The sequence below is a fragment of the Aedes albopictus genome, chromosome 2 (assembly GCF_035046485.1).
Source record: "Aedes albopictus strain Foshan chromosome 2, AalbF5, whole genome shotgun sequence".
Lineage (NCBI taxonomy): Eukaryota > Metazoa > Arthropoda > Insecta > Diptera > Culicidae > Aedes > Aedes albopictus.
In genome coordinates, this window is record NC_085137.1 from 414,397,950 (window position 1) to 414,405,399 (window position 7,450).

General features: G+C 44.9%; 1 protein-coding gene across 18 annotated transcripts in view; it reads right to left on the bottom strand.

Moving 5' to 3' along the window:
* Positions 1-7,450, bottom strand: part of LOC109426825 (protein encore) — a 739,407-nt gene that overhangs the window by 57,415 nt on the left and 674,542 nt on the right. The window lies entirely within an intron of this gene.

A 7,450-nucleotide genomic window follows, 5' to 3' on the forward strand; every position in this document is an offset into this window, starting at 1 on the left:
GGAGACGGATGGTGTTTCATAGGAACATGCTGCCGTTCTAAGCATATCTGTACCAAGTTGTTTTTCTACGCATAGTTTCCCACTCCCTCTGCTTTAAATTAAGTTCTATCTTAAAATGAATGTCAGAAAGATGCTTAACGTTATCGTGGAATATTTATTTGTGATGTAAAATGGAAAAAAAAAAATATCTAATTAACTTCAAATGGCTCTGTTACTGAGAATAAACACGGCCAGAATGCAAAACAACATGGGACAGATATGCTTAGAAGGGCAGTATGTGTTGTGTACAAACACGTAGAAATGATAATGGATTTGTGTTGACTACTTACCTTACCTTACCGATCAGCCTAAGGCCTGGGTGGCCTCCCCGAGCAAAGTCCAACAATAAATGTGTCCGAAACGTCGGATGAAAACATAAGAATCCGTTTTGAAACAGACTGAAAGCCATTACCCATATCACAGTCGTATCTATAATAAAGAATTGTAGATAGTTAACTTCGTGTGATTGCGAACTTTGTTCGATCGTAGAGATCTGCGGAGTCCAAAGTAACCTCTATTTCCTGCTCTAGCGTGCGCTGCTTTTTCTTTCTTCTCACTCACTCGTAAACAAACACGAGAAAGAAAGCACTTTGCCCCCTCTTTCATCTCGCTCTCTCCTGCGAGTATCAAAGAGAATGAGCGAGAAAAAAAGAAAACGCTGCGCACGCAAGTGATTTCCTGCCACAATGCGCCTCTGAATTTCTCTGCCGGTGTCGTTATCGGCGGTCACCAGTGAGCCCAAGTACACGAATTCTTCACCGCCTTGATATCATCACCGTCGATAGAAATTCGGGGTGGCGGGCGCGGTGATTCCTCCCTGGAGCCCTTTGCCATCATGTACTCTGTCTTCGACACATTAATGACTAATCCGATTCGCCTGGCTTCACTCTTTAGTCGGATGTACGTTTCCACCATCGTCTCAAATTTACGAGCTATAATATCAATTTCATTAGTGCACGCAGAAAAATATATTGATGATATATTCATGAAACCAAGTAGCTGAACGGACTTCGTGAAAATCGTTCCACTCGCGTTTATCCCCGCTCTCCTTATTACACCTTCTAACGCAATGTTGAACAGCAAGCACGAAAGACCATCACCTTGCCGTAACCCGATTCTGCAACACCTGGCGAATGGCGAACATCTGGTCCGTTGTAGCGCGTTCACCCATGAATCCAGCCTGATATTGACCCACGAACTCTCTTGCAATTGGTGATAGACTTTGAGAGAGTACTTTGTAAGCAGCGCTCAGTAGTGTGATCGCGCTATAGTTCCCGCAATCCAATTTATCGCCCTTTTTTTAGATGGGACACACGATACCCTCCATCCACTCCTCCGGTAATACTTCCCCCTCCCAAATCTTGGTAATGACCCAGTGTAGTGCTCTCCCCAGTGCTTCTCCACCGTGTTTTAGTAACTCGCTTGGTAGTTGATCTGCTCCAGCGGCTTTGTTGTTTTCCAACCGGCTAACTTCCTCTTCAATCTCTTGGAGGTTAGGGGCTGAAAATCTTTCGTCCTGCGCACGTACACATGTCGGCTTGTGGCACAAAGCCTCTGCGCGAGCGGTTCAGCTTCTCGTAGAACTTTCGTGTGTCCTTAGCGCGGTACAGCTCTTCCATCGCTTCGCGATCTCGTTCTTCCTGCTGGCGCTTCTTCATCCGGAAGACTGAGCTCTGTCTGTTCCGCGCCTGTCTTTAACGTGCCTCATTCGCTCTCGTACAGTGTTGCAGCATTCTCGCCCATGCTACATTCTTCTCGTTTTTCAACTGTTTACATCGCCGTCGTACCAGTCGTTTCTGTGATTCGGAGTCGCGTAGCCTAGTGCTGTAGCCGAGGTACTACCTTTGGCGGATCGGATGTCTCTCCGACCATCTTCAAGTGTAGCTGCGCCAAGCTGCTCTTCCGTTGGTAGGGCCACAGCTAACTGCTGCGCGTAGTCTTGAGCCACTTCTACGTTACGCAGCTGCTCGATGTTGAGCCGCGGCGTTCGACTTCGACGCGTAGTGATAACTGTCGAAAGTTTTGAGCGCATGCATACAGCGACTAAGTAGTGATCCGAATCTATATTCGCACTGCGGTATGTGCGGACATTGGTTATATCCGAGAAAAACTTACCGTCGATTAGAACGTGGTCGATTTGGTTTTCTGTTTGATGGTCGGGTGATCTCCAGGTGGCTTTGTGGATGTCTTTGCGGGGGAAGAAGGTGCTTCGGACTACCATACCACGGGAGGCTGCAAAGTTTACGCATCGCTGGCCGTTATCATTCGATACGGCGTGCAGGCTGTTTCGCCCGATTACCGGTCTGTACATTTCCTACCTGCGCGTTCACGTCGCCGACAACGATTTTCACGTCACGCGGCGAGCAACCATCGTATGTCCTACTGCGCGTAGGACACTTCTTTCTCGTCATCAGGTCTCCCTTCGTGTAGACAGTGGACGTTGATGATGCTGTAGTTGAAGAAACGGCCCTTAACTCTTAACATCGGCTGCCACCCGATCACACGTTGTCGCATCTTGCCCAACACTATAAATCATGTTCCCAGTTCATTGGTGGTTCCACAGCTTTGGTAGAAGGTAGCCGCTCGATGCCCGCTTTTCCACACTTTCTGTCCAATCCAACAAAGTTCCTGCAACGCCACGATGGCGAAGTTGCGGGGATGTAGTTCATCGTAGATTTTTCTGTCACATCCTGCGAAACCTAGTAACTTGCAATTCCATGTCCCAAGTTTCCAATCGTAGTCCTTATTTCGTCGCGTGGGTCTTTGCCGATTGTATCGAGTCGTATTTTCTCCTATGTTATTCGCAATGGGGATTTTTACGGGTGGCTTATTGGGCCTACGCCAGCACTCCTGTCTCGCCGGAGGGCCATCGTGCCAGTTCTGTTTAACGTCCCAACCAACACTAGGACGACCACGCTGATGGGGCTACCACTTTGGATCTAGCTGGGCGTGATGCAGCATTTCTTACACAGCCGATGGATGCCAGAACAGACGCTGTTTGAGTCGCACCTCCTTGGTGAACAGACGCTCGGGTCGTACCTCCTCAATCTAGCTGAAGTCAAAAGGACAACCGTGCCCAGGCTGCACTATTAGCTGGCGCACACAACTCTTAGCTGGCGGTCTTTGTCATCGCTTGACCCGTGGAAGCATGAGGTAAGAACTTGTGAGGATCAGAGCTATGTTGGACGCTCTCCTTATCGACTCACCGTTTTGCAGCCCAATTGTTGATTCATTGTTATCATGAATTTGATGTTGAACTAAATAAATGAATGGTATACCAACACGGCTTGTCGAAAGTAAACATTATAACAATATATTGTCAAAACAAACTTTAAGCGGGATATATAGCTACTATGTACACAAAAACTTTACAGCTATCCATCTCCGTGCTGTGAAATTATTTAGGATGCTTTTATTGCACTTTAATCCAACTCCGGAAGATTTGCCGGAAGATGTGCAAATCGAATGAGAGTCCCAGCCAATTAAACAGCTGCTTTTATACAGTACGTTTTGATGTAGCCAAATACACAAAACAGCAGCGCTTCGTAGCTGTTTAAAGCAGTGTGGCAGCGAGAACATCATCGGAACCAGTGGATACGGAGATCAGGAGTTCGATTCCATGTAGCAGCAAATACTTTAATTATTCAATTTTGAAAGCGATAATTCCAGTTCCACATGAATTGCGGCACGGTATTCATAGCCTTAATTTAATCGATCAATTAGGGGATGTCGTATAACTATGATTTAACAACTGTGAAAAGGATTAAAAAGCGCCTTCTCAAGATGTTATTCAGTTAGTGGTTGCATAGGAGCCGAGAAAAGAGCTATGATTTGGTGGCATAGAAGCTGCTCGCACAGCATATACATGTGGATTAAGTTCGCCGGATTCATTGGTATAGGGCTTGCATAGAAGATGCCGTCCATATGTACAACACAGTAACTCAGCATCAAGCCGAATTGAGGATGCTTTATTGACGTTTACTGTAAGCATACAGCAGCATAACATCAAGAATTAGTAGATGATTAGTGGACTCTTACGACCGGAACAGGCGGTCCACACTACACAGCTATCTAGCCTGATCGAGAAAAAAGTTAATATTGATGATCAACATCATTCGGGCTCGAACGGCCGTATGGAGGGTGCGCGCTACATTATGGGCTGTAACTTTGGTTCTAGTGCTCCAATCTTTATGAAATGTGGAATATGTATTACCTTCAAATTATACATTATCATTTTTTGTTTTTATTCTCGCAAGGTATGTAACTCCTTAACCGTGCAATAGTGATCTCTTGTCGAACTGAAATTGAAGAGCTGAATACAGTGAACGTCTTGGTGAACGTTGTTCACTATACAGGGTGTTAGGTTCATGAGTGCAAACTTTTTAAAGGATGATAGAGGACCATAAATGGTGAAAAAAAAATGTTCTACGCATATGGTCAAATCTCAACCGTTACGTAGTTATTGAACTTCCCATGTTTATGACTCTTATTGCCTTAACTGGCTATAACTTGAAAATGGTCAAACTTATCGCAGTTTTTTGGCCCTTACTCGAAAGATTATTGATTTTTTTTATCAAATGGCACATTGAATCGATTGGTTTAGTTAAATAACTAAGTTTTCTAGAGCAAATAGCTCAAAAGTAGTGTGTTTTAATTTGTTTTTGTCAATTATCTTTGAAACATTCGTAATAAATTAAAATTCTTTCTTCGGCAAAGTTGTGGCCCCTGTTCCACTCTACAATTCGTTCTTTGATACCAAACTTCAAGCTCTTATCGTTTTCTTGCAATTTCGATTAAAATGTGCGGCACAGTGCGCAAAAAAGTGCTTTCCTTGACAGTTGCAAATTTTTCATCTAAAATGCGATGTTTAAATCAAAATTGCAAGAAAACGATAAGAGATAGAAGTTGGATGTCAAAGAACGAATTGTAGAGTGAAATAGGGGCCACAGCTTTGCCGAAGAAGAAATTTCAATTTATCACGCATTTTTCAAAGATAATTGACAAAAACAAATTAAAACACACTACTTTTAGCTATTTGCTCTAGAAAACTTAGTTTTTCAACTAAACCAATCGATTCAAAGATGCCATTTGATATAAAATTCAATAATCTTTCGAATAAGGGCCAAAAAACTGCGATAAGTTTGACCATTTTCAAGTTATAGCCTGTTAAGACAATAAGAGTCAAAAACATGGGAAGTTCAATAACTACGTAACGATTGACATTTGACCATGTGCGTAGAACAATTTTTTTCACCATTTATGGTCCTCTATCACCCTTTAAAAAGTTTGCACTCACGAACCTAACACCCTGTATATGAAAACCTGACCGCTTCCATCACTGGAAATAATTTGATTGAAAAGTTTACTTTGAAACGTCTTATGACTCCGGGAGTCAATCGCTCCGACCCAGAGGGGACGGGCCTAAGCCCCAAGCAGCTGGTCTGAGCCTCGGCCGCTTCCGGGGTGGGCACTCAAGGCCATCTTTTGGTCTCCCGGGTCCCAGAGCGTTTAGTAGAGGGGGAGTTTCGGACGGTGTTGAACCTAACCACAAATACAGGGAAAATTTACCTTAATTGTGTATTAGGATGATCCAGATGATAGATACATAAGCTGTCGAAACGGTCTGCGAGCGGTCGGAGAGATGGTGACGAAAAGTGTCTTCGGCATGGCCATGGAGCGACCTGAAAGCCACCGGAGTGCGGCCGTTAGCTAGCTGGTGGCGCCGCAGATGAGCGACTAGGACGTTGTCGGGGTGGTCGCTGGGAAGCGGCCAGAAGGCGACTCGAGCTTCCGTTGATGGCCATGGCCGAAACACGGCCAGAAGCGGTTGAAACTTGACAAAAAGCGGCCGTAGTGCCGCCATGGGGGAGGGGGGGGGGGGTCGTTGAACGGTTGGACGTTGCCGGCACGCGACCCGTGGGTCGAACAGGGCCCGGCCGTCGAGTAGCTGTAGCACGGCCGGAAAGTGGCCGTAGGGGTATCCGAAAGGCGCGGCTTTTTGCTCACGCTGTTGCGTTGGTGATTCGGGACTTTGGACGGAGAAGCTTCTTCTCTTCCCCCCAAATGGGGGGGGGGGACGATTTGACGAGTTTAATGGCGTATTGACCCTGTGCCTGAACTACACGACACCACAAATTTCACTCCTCGCCTCTTTACTGTTCGGCGACCGTTCTTAGACTCCCCCTTTTTCCCTTTCTTCTTTACTCTCTCTCTCTGCGTTATTGTTCCTCTCCTCCCGTTCCACAGTTCCGTTCCACATCGCAGCCAACTTTAGTGCTTGTTCGCTCCGCATATATGCGTTTCAACTTCTTTTTAAATTAACCGTTAAAGTCTAGCTTAACAAGTTGGGTCCCTAGTTTCATACACCGTAAGTCTATCAACAATTTGTTACCGTTCGGTAACAACTTGTACTAAAGCATCGCATTACTCTGCTATTGCAGGTGTTGGGCGAATAATATTATGATTATCTAGAATTGTGTCACCGAAAAGTTGTATGTGAGAAGCATGCTTTTTCAGGTTATTGTCTTAGTACAGCTGTTATCAATCCGTTGTGAAAAGATTCTGATTCACTTATGCGATTAAAATGCCGATTTGGGCGCTATTCGATCCAATTGTTATATGCTCATACGCTGACTTCTGCGCGTGCTTCTGGAGCTGGGCCTTTTGATGCAATCCTGATAAGAGGCTGCGCTTTAGCAGTTGGCTGTAATCATGAAGTGTAGAGACATGTCTATTCAAAGTACGAAGATCTCCAGTCCGATCTGCCTTTTTTTATTTTTTTTTTTTTTGAAATGAATAAAACGAATTACATGTTGGAAATTCCCATCTCAATCGAAGATGTTTGTGAGTAAATGCACAATTCAGTTAAAACAGGCGCTTTTCAATTGGCTTTATTAAGTGGCTGGACAGCAAATAAATTTTCATCAATGTATTGCAGGGAAGTAGTAAATAACGTCGTAGCGTAGCGTAACCATCACGCATAGCCGGCAAAAGATGCCACCACCCGCAGAACCAATTAGCAATTTAATTGAATTCTACTGGATGAGGCAGGCCTATATCGTGGTCGTCATCATCCGACAATTTCTTTTCGGAACGTCACCATGCTTTAAGATCCACTAGATTCCTTCAAAATTCCGAACCCCAACGATTACGTCAAGCTACTGATGACACACTACCAGGGGCTATCCCCAAGAATATTACCGCCGGTAATTGAGTGCGCCTTTATGTACAGATAAATTCCATGTTCTACCGAAATACCGTGATGATGTTATCGCAGCATAAATTGATAAGAGGCCGGCACCGACAGACGTTCGGTCATCGGAAGAACCACTCTTGCTCTCACTGACTGATAACGATCGGATGGACAGATGAAAGACGATCGTGTACCTACATTTCCCACATAAAGTGAGTG